General features: G+C 34.9%; 1 pseudogene; it reads right to left on the reverse strand.

Moving 5' to 3' along the window:
• Positions 1 to 14139: 14139 nt before the first annotated feature.
• Positions 14140 to 16956, reverse strand: LOC114760712 (caffeoylshikimate esterase-like; annotated as a pseudogene).
• Positions 16957 to 17479: the final 523 nt, after the last annotated feature.

The raw sequence follows: 17479 nt of genomic DNA on the forward strand, positions 1-17479 counted from the left end.
CCCAGAAAAAATCAAATCCTCTATGTGGATCGTCACGCACGGAAGGGCACACACAACATAGCTTAGGAGGAGACGCGGCATCAACAATGGGGTTTCTTGCCCCTTTGAATGTGAGGAGGAAGAAGATTCAATGCACTTGCTTCGGGATTGCACAAATGCTATGAACAAGTGGAAATTAGTGGTTAGGAACGACAAGTGGACAATGTTTACTTCACTACGGGGAGCAGATTGGGTAAAATGGAACTTAACTAATGAGATTGGCATCAATTTCACCAAGAAAGTTCCATGGCCCACCTTATTTGGCTACATCTACTGGGATATTTGGCTAACACGGTGTAACAAGCTGTTTAGAGGAGGAACCACTAGCACGGATGTCAACGCAAATTCCAATTTCTTTAAGGCTTGCTTGGACCAAGGGCTTTTGCAGCACGGTTCTCAGTCAAACAGGATCCAATCACATTACACCCACTCTGGTAATGTTTCAGAGGATTTTGTGAAGGTAGCAGTAGACGGCTCTATTTTGGTATACGGGAAAAGCCGCTGTGGACGAGTTATTTCTAATAGCAATGATCGATGGATCTGCGGCTTCAGCTGTAAATTGACCTCAGTTCCCCCGGTTATTGCTGAACTTTTAGGTGTCATTCGAGGCCTTAGCTTATGTTGGGTCAGAGGTTATAGGAAAATCTTATTACTTTCTGATTGTATAGCTGCAATTAATCTTGTCATGAGAGGATGTGAAAAAAACCATCCCTTTAAGGATGTTATTGATGATGCTAGGTTGTTAGTTAATAGAGATTGGCAGGTCATAACTTCACATGTTCCTAAAGAAGGTATGATTATATTGCTACTGATAGGCTAGCTAAGATTTCTCTTGATCTAGAAGAAATTTTTTGGCTCTTTGATCACCCTCCCCCTCTTAGTTCAACAGGTGGAGGTTGATAAAAGATAAGCTTTGAGCTTTTGTATTCCCTTTCTCTGTGATATGATATTCAGTTTTTCATTCAAAAAAAAAATTATTATAAGGCAAAATGATATTAATAAACAAGAGAGGACTTTAAGTACTATAAATAGGAGGATAGGGGTAGAAATTAACAAGATTATCAAACAAAAGAGGGGAAGTAATGGAAGCAGAACCATGAGAGAACAACTTGAGCAAGATGTTGACGTGGCTCTAAATGACACTGTTTGAAGAAGTACTATACTGGGTGGAATCAATCCATTTTTTATTAATGCATATAATTTCCAAGTTTTTCCTTATATGTTCTAATCATTATAAAATTTAATTAAAATCTAATAAATATATACATTTTATTATTTCAATTAGTGATAGTCATTATGGTTCTTGGTATATATTTTTGAACATATTATGATTTTTCTAAAAATTCTGTATTTTTTGATTTTTATTGCATGGTATGAGAAGATAAAAGAATTGCATGATTTTTATATGAAATAATCAGTTCAATTTTTGTGAGTTCGTTTTTTAATCAAATTCTTTTTCTAACTTATATAGTTATTTTAAAATGTATGATTAGAATATTAAAACTTATGACATGCGCGGATCAAATGTGATATATATGAACTACGGTTAGAGAGCATTCCATATCTTTAAAGTATTTCTTAAACACTATTTAGTACCTTGAACGAAGTTACGGTATATTCAGCATCTTAAACTAAATGATGACATAATGTACGGTTTTTCTCTCTCCACGTGAGAGCTTCTCTCTCTCCCTGTGAGAGTTAGTTACGGCAGTTTTTTCTTGCCGCTTTTCAGTGTGATCTCCGCCGCCCACTGCGACGGAGTTAGAAGAGAGAGTCGAGTAGCTCGTTCATTGCGACTTCTCGACGAAGTGAGGATTGGTGATTGGAGTGTCGGAGGTAGAAAATATGGAGGAAGATGCGCAGAAGAAGATGTTTGAAGGACGAAATGAGAACCGGAATGAAGGCCTGGAGGCGAAGCTGGTTTGGAAGAGTAAGAATCAGAGGAAGTTGTTCGGTGGAGCATTAGTTGGAAAATTAATGTCCATGAAGAATATGAATAAAACGACGGTTTTACAGATGATTCGCAAAGGATGGAATCTCACGAAGAATGAAGATCTGGAGATTACTGATGTGGATCAAAATGCTTTCATATTCGAATTCCGTCGAGCTGAGGACCGTATGAGGATTCTTCGAGGAAGACCATGGTTTATACAAGGTCAGTTGCTTAATATTCAAATCTGGAAGGATTATATGACCTTTAGTGAAGTAGATTTCCATAGTTGCCCGTTTTGGATCCAATTTCATGAATTGCCAGAGGAGGCTATGGATATTGAGAATGTGAGGATACTCGGTTCAATGGTTGGTAAGGTGGTGATGATCGAAGATCCAAGAAGAGGTAATCTGTTGACTAGAAGCTTCCTAAGGGCAAGGGTGGTGGTGGACCTGAGAAAACCACTGATCACTGGAATATGGACACCGAGACCTAACATGGATCCGGTGTGGATCAAGATTAAGTATGAGAGACTGCAACAATTCTGTTTCTGGTGTGGTCGGATAGGTCATGATCAGAACAACTGTCCTTACCACTCTGATGAGGAGGAGGATGTATCTAGAAGGTTTGGCACCTGGCTAAGCAGTCCAGCTGCCAGAATGATTACAGAGCAAACTATTTGTGAGACAAAGGGGTGGGAGGAGTTTGAAATATCTGCTAATAGACCTGCTCTAACTGAGAGAAGCATAATAGTTGAAAAGGAGAAGTGTCCGAAGATGAAGAATCAGGAAAGCGAAAGTAGAAACTTAGAAGTAAAGAAGAATGAGGTCACTGTCCCAATTAATGTTGAAACTAGCAGGGAAATTGGAAAGCAGATTAAACCAAGCATCTCTGAGATTGATGCAAGACTGGATCAAGAGACTAAAGTAAATGAAGGAGGAAGTGAAGTACAGAAAATAAACAGCATGAAGGGTGAAGAAGAAGGGCAGAAGGCTGAAGAAAATAATTTTGACATCACTAAAGCAATAGTGGTTTATGGAGCTGCGTCTCCAATCTCTGATGTCATGGATGGTTTAAAGAGAATAAGATTGAAGAGAGGAATGGAGTTTGAAGAAGAAGAGGGAACCATTAAAAGGAGGAAACTAACATTTCCTGTGGAACCTCTTGAATGTATACAGATGCCTCAAGAGGAGAGGATAGTAAAAGAAGGAAGGAGGAGTGTTGGAGCGATTAAGAGACAGATGCGAAGAAGTGGAAGTAGAAGAAGTTCACTGATAAAGGGTGGTGGAAGAAGTAGAGAGAAAAAAGGAGAAGACAGGATAGTGATGGAGGAGCTTAGTATGAATGATGCTGAAGGTCTTGGTGGTTGGCCTCAAACAGCCACCAAGGATCAATGAAGCTAATTTCCTGGAACTGTCAAGGTTTGGGAAGAGCCTTGACAGTCAAAAAATTGAGGGAGGAAGTTCAGAAGAGTAGACCCTCATTAATCTTCCTAATGGAAACAAAAATAAAAAGTGAAAAGATGAAAAGAATTCAAGAACAATGTCAGATGGAAGAGGCTTTTTTTGTGGAGCCAAGAGGTAGAAGTGGAGGAATGGCAATTTTATGGAGTAAAGATTTGGTGGTGAATGTGTGGCACGATTCACCAAACATAATTCATGTTTCAGTAGTCTCAAATACGGTAAAGGTTCCTAAATATATTACCTTTGTCTATGGTTCTCCCACAAATGAAGGGAAGATGCTGGTGTGGAACAAAATGAGAAGCATAGCAGCGGGAATTGAGGGTGCTTGGTTCTGCGTGGGTGATTTTAATGATGTTTTGTCTAATGATGAAAAGATGGGCAGACTACCAGTTGATATGAGAAGGGTGCTTAATTTTCAGAGTATGATGGCCGATTGCCAGTTGATTGATCTGGGATTTAAGGGTCCTAAATTCACTTGGTGTAATAGGAGGCTGGGGGTAAATCATGTGAAGGAAAGGATTGACAGAGCCATGGCCAATACTGAATTTTGTGATGAATTTGGAAATGTGGTGATTTCTCATATAGAACCCTTAGGATCAGATCATCATTTGCTGGTAGTTGACTTTGAATTTAAACATTCAAAAGTACAAAGAATGTTTAAATTTGAAGCTGTTTGGGCCGAACATGAGCAGTTTATTTCGGTAGTGGAAAATAGCTGGAAGAAGGAAGAGTATGAAAGTAGAAATAAGGTGCAAGAGCTAGTCAAAAGGCTACTGAAATGTAGGAGGGCTTTAATAAGGTGGAGCAAGGAGAACTTCCCAAACGCACGAAAATTAGTGGATGATCTGACCTGCCAGTTGGAAGTATGCAATAGTGGGGCCTTAACTGAGGATAGCAGAAGAGAAGCAGAAGTTTTAATTAAGAAAATAGAAGAAGCGTGGGAAAGGGAGGAAAAATATTGGTGGCAGAGATCAAGAGTAAACTGGTTATCAAGTGGTGACAAAAACACCAAATTCTTCCACTTAAGTACTATGAGAAGAAGGGCCAGGAACAAGGTTGTTAGATTAAAAAATGACAATGGCAGATGGATAGAGGAAGAAAGCGAAATTAATGGGGCCTTCACAGATTTTTACAAGAGCTTGTTCACATCGGGAGGGAATAGAAATATGGAGGTAGCCCTTCAGTTTGTAGAAAAGAAAGTGACTATGGAAGATAATTGGCTACTGGAAAGAGAAGTTACGATGGAGGAAATCAAATTAGCTGCTTTTCAACTAAATGGCTTTAAAGCACCTGGGCCTGATGGTTTTTCTGGTATTTTCTACCATGCAGCTTGGAATGTGGTTAATGAGGAGGTAATTTCAATGGTAAGAGATTTCTTCCAGAATAATACTAGTTTGAACTTGGTAAATAAAACCAACATTGTTCTGATTCCAAAGGTGGAGAATGCTGAATCTGTGGGGCAATTCAGGCCTATTGGGCTTTGTAATTTTGCCTATAAGATTGTATCCAAGGTCCTAGCAAACAGAATGAAAATGTTGCTATCTAGAATCATATCTGAGCATCAAAGGGCGTTTGTAACTGGCAGACTAATCCAAGATAACATCTTGATTGCTCATGAAGCCTTTCACTATCTGAAGAATAAGAAGAAGGGGAAGAGGGTGGATATGGCCATTAAAATAGATATGAACAAAGCCTATGACAGGTTAGAATGGAAGTTTGTAGAAGAAGTGATGAGAAGACTTGGGTTTGGTGAGAAGTGGATTACCTGGGTTATGGAATGTGTGACTTCAGCTAGTTTGAGTCTGCTTGTAGGAGGAAGGAAGGTGGCTGATATAAACATGGAGAGAGGAATTAGACAAGGGGACCCGTTGTCTCCTTATCTCTTTATCCTAGCTGCTGAAGTTCTTTCGGTGATGACACAGTGGTTTGTGGAGAGAGGTCGTTTAAGAGGTATTAAACTAGCTGCAAGCTGCCCAATCCTATCTCACTACTTTTTTGCCGATGATGCCCTTTTCTTCATCAATGCAGAGAAAAGAAACTGTAAGTTGTTAAAGAGCATTCTGGATTGTTACTGTGAAGCATCAGGTCAGGTGGTGAATTTTGATAAATCCTGTGTTTTTTTCTCAAAGAACGCCAGTGACAGCTTGAAAAAGGAAGTGTATGATGTTTTGGGAATAAAGGCAAGCGAGAACCCAGGGAAGTATCTAGGACTACCACTGATTTGGGGGAAATCTAAAGCTGAAGCTCTTAATTTTGTGAAATGCAAGATGAGTTTAAGATTGCAGGGTTGGAAACAAAAGCTATTAACTTTTGCGGGAAGAGAAGTGCTGGTTAAGTCAGTGGCGAATGCAATACCTGTGTTTTCAATGTCTTGCTTCAAATTCCCTCGAAAATGTTGTGTTGAGCTTGACAGTATGGTGTCTAAGTTCTGGTGGGGACAGAAGGAACAGGAGGGGAGAATTCACTGGAAGTCTTGGAAAAGTTTGTGCAAAGCTAAAGGAGAAGGGGGTATGGGATTCAGAGAGCTAGAAGCCTTTAACTTAGCTCTGCTAGCAAAAACAGCATGGAGAATGGTGCAACAACCAGATGCTCTTTGGGTAAAAATGTTGAAGGGCTTATATTTCCCTAATGGATGTTTTTTGGAAGCAAAGAAAGGAAATAAAGCATCCTGGGGGTGTTCGAGTGTATTAGAAGGAAGGGACTTGATAAGGAAGGACCTATGCTGGAAAGTTGGGAATGGTGTGAAGATCTCTATTTTTAATGATCAGTGGATTCCTACTGCAGATTCTTTGAAACTGAAAAGTAGAAGTTTGAATGATAATTCAAGAAACCTCAAGGTAAATAGTTTGATTAAAGAAGGAAAGTGGTACTTTGATGAGATCCAGGATGCTCTTGATGATGAAGACAAAGAACTCATTATGCAGGTCAAAATTCCATCAATAAGCAGCAATGACAAAATGGTGTGGTTAAAAAGCAGAAGCGGTGAATACATGGTAAAATTAGGCTATAAGGTTGCTCTGAACGTAATGAAGGATAATGCTACTGATAAGCCTAGTTCTTCTTATAAACCCTCTAAGAACCTGTGGAACAGGATCTGGAACATTAAATTACCTCCTAAGGTGTTGCATTTTATGTGGAGGGCTGTGAATGGGGCTTTGGCAACTAAAGAAGCGTTATACAGGAAGAAGTGTTCAATGAACCCGATATGTGAGATCTGCAGAACACATGTGGAAACTGTTGAGCACATGCTATTTCAATGTCCATGGGCAAGAGTCTATTGGTTTAACTCCCCTTTGTCACTGAAGTTTCATGATAAGGGAAACTTTCGGTTTGACAAATGGTTGGAAGAATGGTTGGACAGTAAAATGGGAAAGGAGAAACAGAATTTAGCAATTTTTGCAGGAATCTACTGGTGGATCTGGAAATCTAGATGCAAGGCAATTTTCGAAGGTGAAGATGTTGATGCCTTGAATTGTGTGGCAAAAGCAATGAAATTAGTTAGAGACTTCCAGAATGCAACTGAAAGGGAGGGAAGAAAGGAAAGGGGCAGGAAGAGCTGTGATAGAAACCAGGAGTGGTTGAGACCAGCAGCTAACACGATCAAAATTAACATGGATGGGGCTTTCAAGCATGACTCTAAGGAAGCAGCAGTTGGTGTGGTATGCAGAAATGAGAAAGGAGAGTTTATTGGAGGTTTTGGGAAGAAGGTGGAGTCGAGTTCACCATTTATGACTGAATGTTTAGCCTTTCTGTCTGCTTTAGAAGTTGCAGAAATAAAAAACTAGGATCATGTGGTCTTTGAGATGGATTGTCAGGAGTTGTACAGTCTACTGCACAGGAAGGATGGGAAAGGAGGAGAATGGTGCTGTTCAGAGGTGGTGCAGAAATGTATTAATGTTCTTTCGGGTAAGTCTTCATGGAATCTTTCCCTGGTTGACAGAATAGGAAACAAGGCTGCTGATCTAATTGCAGCTGAGGCATTGAGGGGCATGGTACTTTCGGGATGGCTTTCAAAGCCACCATCCTCTCTGTTGGCTGTTTTGATTAATGATGTGAGCTCTAGTAGTATGGGGTGTAGGGACCGTACTGGTATTGGCTAAGTGTCATCTGTTATTAGTTTCTTAGTAAGTCAGTTTATTTTCTGTTTGGTCTTCTTTCTTTGGTAAGGTTTGTGTGTTAGGTTGTATTATAGGCTTTTGAGTGTTTGCTTTTCCGGCCTTTGGGCTATTGGTGTTTGTATCCTTCTTTTGGTTATTAATAAAATTGACTTGTTTTGCTCAAAAAAAAACTAAATGATGATGTATCAAGCATCTTAAAATATTTTTTAATAACACCCAGTATCCCAAAATAATTTTTGTATATTTAATACTTTAAAGTATTTTTTTCAATATCACTTATTCTAAGTTTAGGGTAATCATTACTTCTTAGAAAATACCTGAAAGGTAAAACTGCATTAAAAACTAGGAAAATTTCCCCCAAAAAATATGATAGCTGAATTTTTAAATCCCTAAAAAGTTCCAACTCAGTTATAATAACTAAATTAAAATTATAAAATGTTGATGAATTTATAAATTATAATGTTGTGCTTTAATTCTTTTTAACATAGTATAAAAAGGATCAAGTTTTAAACAAATATTTTAAAATATTATAGCCAAATAATTTAACTTTCCTTCGTCATAATCGTGTATTGCTCTTCCTTGAGCCTCCCATTTAAAAAGCAATCATTACCATTAACATGATGCAAGGATGAATGCCATCTTATTTTTAAAATTTCATACGGTAAATAAAAATTTATTTGTCAAAAAAGAAAAAAATTCTAGTAATTTTATTTTAATTATCAGAATACTGTCTTAATCTAAAACTTATTATTATAAGCTGTTTAGGTTGTTATTAGGAATTTTTAATACTAATTATTTTTTCTTAGAACTTCATTATTATTCTCCTTATAATTTAATGCATCATGATCCAGATTTTGAACTTTTGAAATTGAATTTTCCTTTTCTTTTAGAAAAATTACTTTAATTACTTTGAAGATTTGAAAAATCTGCACTCACATTCCTGGAGTCTAGAAGTTATAATACAGATCCCCTTTAAATTCACTTTTTAATACACTTGGCTGATTTAGTAGTTTTTTTAGGAAAAATTAAATTTTAAGTCGTTGTAAGTTTACTTCATTTTTAATTAAATCTTCGCACTTTTTGGTTGAATTCTTATAGTTATAAGTATTAGTTTGTTATGAAAATGAGAAATATAAGTAAGATTTGGAATAAAAGAGATGAGTAAGATAAGAGATAAATTGAGAGAAAGAGGAGTGTATTCTTATTCATTTGGATGATCAAAATGTGCATTACATAGCCTTCTATTTATAGACTCCAAAACTCAACCAAGGGTTACATAAAATAAATAACAATATTAATTCACATAAGTGTGGTACATGTAACCTCTAAGTTATGAAATAAAAACTCCTAAAAACTATGCAATGGAGAGGTTATAGAGTGTAGAATATGAAAGGTCAAGAGTTGAGAGAATTTATGGACATCCACGTATTCTAATATTTATAACACTCCCCCTTGGATGTCTATAAACAAATATTGTGCTTCATTAAAACCTTACTAGGAAAAACCCAGTGGGACAAAAACCTAGTGAAGGAAAAAGAGTACACAATATATATTAAGGCTGCCTCATTAAAAACCTCAACCAGGAAAACTTTGTGGGACAAAACCTTGGTTAAGGAAAAGAGTACAGCATGATCTTTGCTCCCCCTGTCAACAGCATAACTCTATATCATTTTATCATAATAGAGTATACTAGTTTCTCAAGTCGTCCAATGCTTTTTCAAGCATATCTTCTTTTTAGTCGAACTATGCATAGTACATCATCATCAGTTTATATTGAAATATATTCCTCTAACATATCTTCTGGATATGTAGAATTATTAATATATTCTTCACTTGCACTAAAAAAACTGCAAAGAAAGGTTATTCTAAAAAAACTCTATAATACATTTTGCATCGGCATGATTAATTTAATTTGAACAAAATGATACTCCCTCCGTTCCTTATTATAAGAGACATTTGATGCTTATGGCATGTTCCTATATATAAGAGACACTTAAAAGTTGTCTATATTTTTTTGTATTGATTTCCTATTTTACCCTATTTATTTTGTTTCCAACTCATACTCTCTCTCTCCCTCCCACTTCTCTTTCTTTTAATAATTTAATTGTTCTCTCTCATACTCTCTCTCCTTATTAATAGGGGCATTGTTGGAAAAAACATTATACTTTTTACACATTAATTGTCCTTAACTAATTTTAACTGTTTTTTTGATTAACATAATTTAGTTATTTGTCTCTTATAATAAGGAACGGAGGGAGTATCATATAATAGTTTTATAAAACTATATATCTAATCTTAATTTCGTTATTTACATGCATACCTGCAGAAACTTATTTTTACCAATAAAATTATAACACGTAATATTGACAATATATGTAAATATTATTATATAGGAACCAAATTTTTGTGGAGAAACGATCATAGATTTTAGAGGACGCATGTTTAGCATGCGATTGACCGAAGCAATAGCGTCGCCGATGCTGTTGGGATTTGGGGGATGGGAATGAAAATAACATTCGAGATTGAGGGAAGTAGGGAAGGAGAAAAGGAAGGTCGAATCAGAAAATAGAGGAAATTTGGGGAAGCAATACCTTATAGCAGTGGAAGATAACATTTTCAGTTTGTTAAGCGGCGCTCCGATGCTAGGAATCTAATCGGGGGAGGCCATAAAATAAGACCTTTTTTACTGTTCAGGTTTGATGCTCGAGTCCTTTTTTTTTTTTTTTAAATGGGTAATACTGTTTTTCTTACAATATGAAAATAAAATGTCATATCATATGTTTTGTGTTGAAATTTACTTTTTATAATGAGAAAAATCCAATTAAATTCAGTAGAAATGTTAAAAACCATATTTAGGCTTATGCTTTCATCAAATTCCCATTTAGGTCAAAAGTATTAATTAAGAATTGGGAAAATTAATCTTTTACTCCTTTAACTTTTAACTCACCTATAATTCAGTCTTTCAACTATGATTCGGTATAACTCGGTCCCTAAATTTTTAACTCCGTTATGACTCAATCCCTCATCTTTTCATCATTTTATATTATCGTCCTTCTCTTCTACAGCTCAACTTGAGTCATCCCACGTGGCAATAATGAGTAATAAAAATGATTCCAAGTCAGCTCCATGTAATCAGTGAAGAGAGAATTGAAGACATGGAGAAAAGGGGAAAAAGGAAAGAAGATTAAGCAGCATCTGAAGCTCGAACCCACGGGAGCATCTACTTCTCTATACTTCTCAAATCAGTTACGTGGATATGAATGCAGCGGCCTCTCTCCATGTCTATAAATTTATCTACCTTCGATCCCAACAAGGCTTTCAATAAAGCTTTGCTGTTTATGTAAATGGCGGCAGCCATTTACTCGCATTCTTGCTCGGAATTGGTTATATATTCTATTCATGTTAGCAGCCACATACCTCATCATTGTTTTCTAAATTGATTGTCAAGGAAATACAATCTGTTGATAATAAGTTGAATATCAGTTTGAACTCATGAATTGATTAACTTTCATGACCTGTTTCCATTGCTGGGCAAAAAGAGGGTAAGAGAAGTGGGCGAAGAAGATGAAAAAAATGAACTGTTCAAGAGAGATTTAACGTGTGTTAGGTAAAGATAATGGTGAAGAAGACCGCGGTGCTGAGAATAAGAGTGGGGAGAAGGAGGAGCTTCATCTACTGCAAGCGAAGGGAATGATGGATTGGATCTGAACCAGCCAATAGAGGAAGTGCGGTCAGTTTCTGCTAAGAAGAATGTAATAAATAAATAAATAAACCTCTTCAAAATTTGTTCATAAAATTTTTTTCTTTGGGTGCTATTTATTTATCTGTGAATGAAATCAAAGCCCTATTTGTGCTGTGCAGTTCAAATTCTTCTTCATAGACTATACCGGTTCCTCACCTGGCCTCTTCTTTCTTTTTTCCCTTTTTCCGTGTTCTTCGGTTCTTTCTTCTCTCTGGTTATGTGGAGCTGACTTGGAAATAACGTATTACCCATTATTACCATATAGGATGACCCAAGCTAAGTCATAGATGAGAAGGATGATAATATAAAATAATAAAAAAAAGAGAGAGATTGAGTCATAATCAGTCTAAAGTTTAAGAACTAAGTTACACCGAGTCATAGTTGAAGGACTGAGTTAAGTTATAAGTGAGTTAAAAGTTGAAGGACTAAAAGATTAATTTTCTGTTAAGAATTTTATTTAATATCTGAATTTACAGTAATGTCCTTGAATATTTACTCATCTTTTTCCTTTCGAGTATCTTTTCTCTCCCCATTTCTCTCTCTCTCTCTAATCATCCAATGCCTCCAACAAGGCACCACCACCTGAAACTGAAAGACCGTGGAAGAGGAAAACTCAGCTGGGAATCAAATGTACTCAACTTCCCACTAACAAATGATCAAGACAAGGCAAAATTTGAAACACTCTGTGTTTAGGATACCGGCTTCATCAAATTGTGAGAGCCCATTCAAGAATCAAGCAACTTTTCATTGTAAAAAGAGTGCAGATTTGAGTTAACATTAGTTCAGCTGATAAGAAGCTCACTCATAATCTATAAAGTTGTGAGTTTGAATTCCACTACTAATATGATAACATTATTAGTGGATGATTCATTAGTATTTTTGCAAGTGTTTTCTAAGCCTAAAAGCATACCCTAGCCCTAATGAATTCTTAGAATCCAATTTACCTAAACTTTTTTTGCATTAAAAAACACAGAGTAGATTTGATAGGATTCTTTGGCCATCTTCTGGAAGTGTTGCGAGAGATGATGTTGAGATTCTTGAAGCTAGCATCTAATTTTTATTCTTTTGGATGGTAGGGGGTATTTGATTATTAATCCTCTGGGTCTAATTAGGAATTCGGTGAAAGTAAATACCAGAATCTGAATTTTGGTATTTTAATTAGATTTAATTAAAAATTTTCTTTTTATAATTGATCAATCGATTTTCAGTTTCAACCGCAAGTTTCTAAAAAATAAACTAGAGATTTTTTTATTGGCCATCTAACTAGAGAATTATCACTCTGTTTTCTTGGTGTACAAAGAATTATCACTTTTATAATTGTAAAACATGCGTAATTGTATTAGTTTTTTTTATATTATATTAAAACATCACTTTTGTATATATCATTACTTTATAATTTCTTTCCCAAATAGATTTCTTATTAATATGTTTATCCAAATTAAGTTCATTAGAACATAACATTCTTCAATCAACCTAAATTGAAAAATATTCCTTCTTTGTGAAACTCGGAAGAAAAACAGGTTTTAATTCTAGAATTTGATTATTGATCTGTAAATTTTTAGTTGCGCGAGGTTGAAAAGAATGCTTGACCTGTGGTTTTGCTTGATGGAGAATTTGAGATAGGAAAAAAAAAAAAAGGTTCTTTCTAACTCTCAGAATTTTGATGGAAATGAATGCAGGCTGGTAATTGTAAACCTAGTACTCCTCCGGTCCTAAATATAAGACTCTTATACACACTAGTATAAGGGTTTTATATTTAATATCAGAGGAGTAGTATGAAATCTTTTTTCAACATAGAAAGGCGCATGTTTGATCTTATTTATTATTTTAAGTTGTTAGTACCTACTCCTCTCATTCTCAAAAAGAAATGAGTATGGGACCGTGGGGTGATAGAATATTGGAATAGGATTAGAGGGGATATGGACAATACTTCAATCAAGTTACATATATTTATTAAGTCAAATTTTCTAATCATATTTATTACTCCTCCAGTCTTTAATATAGGACTCAATAGTTGAGTTGGTTTTGGTCCTAAATATAAGACGCATTTCTCATATTTATCAATTTTTTCTAAATTATCCCTATGGATATTCTCTCAACCATAATCAAGTAGAAGAGGGAGAGAGGGTATTAAGAAAGATGATTATAGTGTTTTAGGAAAAACATGTCACATTTCTTATAATTAACTAACTTACCTAACTTTCTTAATCTAATCAAATTAGTTAAATGAGTCTTATATTAAGGATCGGAAGAATATCATGTTATTATTAGTTATTAAAATTCATATGTCCACTTCTAAATTTTTGTGTCAACAAATTTAGTTTTGTAAATCTTCAAATGAACACTTATTATTTTGCTACTGTTAGTAGTTAATATACATGTTTATGTATAAACTTAATATATATAAGCAAGTTGATCTAATTTTTTCCCCAAAAAATACATATATTAGTAAATATAATGGAGAAAACTTCAATGTTAAGATTTTGTAGTGTGCAATTTTTTTTTCACTTTTTTTTTTGTTGGAAATTTTTACTTTCACTTTAAAGTGAATGCGCGCCTACCCCCAACTCGCCATTTTTTTACGCGGCCTGTCTTGTTCATTTTAAAAGCTAAAAAGCACTGAACTAAATTTTCAAGTTTTGTTTTCTTTCTCCAAATTTTTTTCTTCTGGATTAGCACCCCTTAATTTGCATAAAAATCATGCTTAAAAAACATATTTCATCCCCTAATTTTGTAAAATCAATTTAGTCTCAATTCAAAAGAATATTATTTTGTCCATTTATCATATTGACTTAATGGTTCCCAAACTATAATGATCAAATATAAACAGCTTTTATCAAACTAGAAGAATCAAAATCAATAATATATTTAACAAAACGATGTGATACAAACAAATCATAATCAAGTGAAACACAGGAAATCAATTTTCTTGCATACAATTCCGCTTTTTTATTCCTAAATAAATTATACAAACAAGAATATAGACATGATCTAATAAATGGCCTAAATTGTCATAAACAAATGTAACTTCCAAATTGGATGCTCTCCCTCTTTTTTATTGAAGAAGAGGTAATAGCTTTCAATTTGACTTTCCCTAAAAACTATGAATAATCTTCAACAACGAGATACAGATCAAAAGTCTTCATTCATCAAGATGATAACGACTTGTGTTTCAAGCTGTAATCATCAAGCCAAGCGATGATATCATTGAAAACCTCAAGTATTACTTCATCAGGCTCACCCTCAAGAAGAGAATCGTAAGCATGCTTGTAAAGTTTAAGCTTCATCTCAGAACTGCTTGCTTTTTTGTGTAACAGTTTGCTTACAGAAGGATCTGTCATAGTATCAGCCTCCCCATGAAGGGCTAACAATGGTAGTGCAACCTGCAAATCATGAACATGTGAGGCCATCAAATTTTACTGCTCTATTCTTCTAGAACTAAATCCTCTGGGAGAAAGAGATATAATTTTATGTTCGAAATGAGGATTCTAGAAAAATAAGATCAACCTAAACAAAAAAACAACGTTTCAAAACTGAAAAGCTTGTTAATTTAGTTTATTACTATATTGTTAACGTTATGGAATTTGGATTTGAAATATCTCCTAAAACAGTTGACGTAGTAGATGGTTCATTGTTCATTAAGTGCAGTTTATTATTCTTTTTTTTTTTTAAAGAAAAGTAAACATATAGTCAAGGTCAGAAATCGGCACACTTCTTTCAGTCGCCATTCTATTTCTTGTAGTTCTCAGCATTTCTAAAGCAGTCATTAGGTGAGGATTATCCTTGCAGGCGATAACGTTGTAGGCTGTCTGCAAAGAGACAATAGAGAGATGTCAAGCACAGATTGCCAGAAAAAACAAGACTTTAAGCTGAAAGAAAAGGACTGGAAGAGGAAAAAGCCATGACACCTCCAAGTCATAATGCAATGCACAAATTGAAGACAGAATGGCGACTGAGGTTAAAAAACACAAACCAGTTCCCTCCTTAATTCTATGAAGGCAGCCTCGGCTAAGTCTTTTTGTGGAACTAACTTCTGCTTTGGAAGCACATTGGCTACACCAATCAAGGTCTGAGTGAGCAACCATGGTGTAGCCATGTCGTCTGCAATCTACATAGAGCTTAACAGTCAAAAGGAGATCAAAGAAACACATGTCACAACTCTTTTAAATTGAGGATAAGACTTCTAGAGTATGTTTGAATTGAGGATAATAGAAGAGAGGGGAAGACAAAACAGTTCAGAGTTAAATATAAATCAAATAAGATGTACAAATTAAAAGTTTGCTTCCCTTCTCTTTTATTCTCTACAATTCAAACATCCCCAGGCTGAATGCTTATGACCATAGAAGACTGTACAAAACTAGATAGTAACATAGAAAAAGACATCTTCATGAGTCTATACTACTACTATGTTTTAGCCACCAGAGAGAGGTCAACTAAGGGTGTTTGACTTGATAGAGGGGATGGGAGGGGAAGAATTTTAACGCAAGGAAAGGAGATAAAAGGAAGGGGAGGACTTTTAATATCACATTGTTTAGATTAATATGAGGGAAGAGGAGGGAAGAAATTTTAATGTTACTTTGTTTGGTTTAGGAAGGGAGGGGAGGCAAAATATTTTTGTATAGACAACTTTGTTCGTATATCATTTAAGTTGATTTTTACAAACTTTATAGGGTAATTAATAAAATATAATTGTAAATAATATTTAATATATGAGATCAACTTTGTATAATTAGAAAAACTAAATAAATATAATGATAATGCATAATTAATAGCTACTATATATCCCATAACAATAATTGTATTTATATCCAAAATCTGGTCTAATGAAGTATATATGTTTATTTGAGTATGTTTTTTCCAACTTTCATTTTTCTTTATGTTGTTGATATGAGTAATCAAATAACTTTTTTAAAGACGATATAGATGACTTATATGTATATTTTTGTTTTGAGTGTTTGATTTGCGTTTGGAAATTAAAATATATTTGATAGCAACTTTTTTTTAATATTTGATAACATATAAATGAGGGAAGAGAGGCATGATTGAATCCATAAATATACCAAATCATATATAATTCATCAATATGGGATTATTAAAAAATAATATGGGCATATTAGTCAACACAAGCCAAAATATTACTCCAAATTCCCCCAGTGAGGCTTATGAGGGGGGATGTTAAAAAATTTTCCTCCTAAAATTTTTATCCTGCCAAACAAGGAAAAATGATTAAAATCCCTCCCCCCCCAAAAAAAAAAAAAGCCTTCATACTCTCCAAATCCTTCATACCAAACGGACCTAAGAGAAAACTAGAATTGCTAAGTATCCTACTATGTAAATTTCATATTTCTTTTGTAAATCTCAAATGCACTGATTAAGAATGGTTAAAAATTACTTGTTCATCTTCTCATAAAATTTTAAGGATCAGTATCGTTGATAGGGAAGAAACTAGAGCTATTCCTGACAAAGAAGAAAACCATGGGGAAGATCTTCGTCAACAAACACTCCAACCTATGATCTTTTCTCCAGACAAGACAAAATGTATATTTAGACATTTAACTTTCATATACTTTCACAGGATATCTTGCTTATTCAAAGAAGGACATGTTTCCACCCGGATTTTCAAAGAAAATAGAAAGGGAATGGAAAAACCAGAGGTATTGCCATCCGGACATTCTTTTGCTCCCATCTAACCGAAAAGTGCATCACCATGGATCAAAAAAATAATTTACCACTATAACACAAATTTCACCAAGTCAAACATTTGTTGCAAGCCACCCCAACACTTGTATTTGTCTCACAACAAAACTACATGCATTTGAAATTTGCAAGAACTATTCATAAATAAGTTGCCAAATATAATTATCAAATTACTTATCAGGAATTCACAACATCTCAGCTAAACTTCCATGCCAGAAACAACTACTTTCAGTAATACCTGATAAAATCATGCTTTGCAATTATCATCAGGTGATTTTGGGCGCACCATCATCCTAATGCAAACACATGACACTTGACCACATAGTGACAGTACATCTCAAAATTCCTCATCAGTCCACCGAGTGCGGCTCTTTTTCATTTCCTTAACTTATCTATGTTATTCCTTGTTCTGTTTTTTTATTTAATTTTTTTTATTACAGGGAATTTCAACCTTAAACTGATGAAACATGCTCGTCTTGCAACATTCAAC

This window comes from Neltuma alba, unplaced genomic scaffold (assembly GCF_004799145.2).
Source record: "Neltuma alba isolate B1F8T4 unplaced genomic scaffold, ASM479914v2 tig00011013_pilon, whole genome shotgun sequence".
Classification (NCBI taxonomy): Eukaryota; Viridiplantae; Streptophyta; class Magnoliopsida; order Fabales; family Fabaceae; genus Neltuma; species Neltuma alba.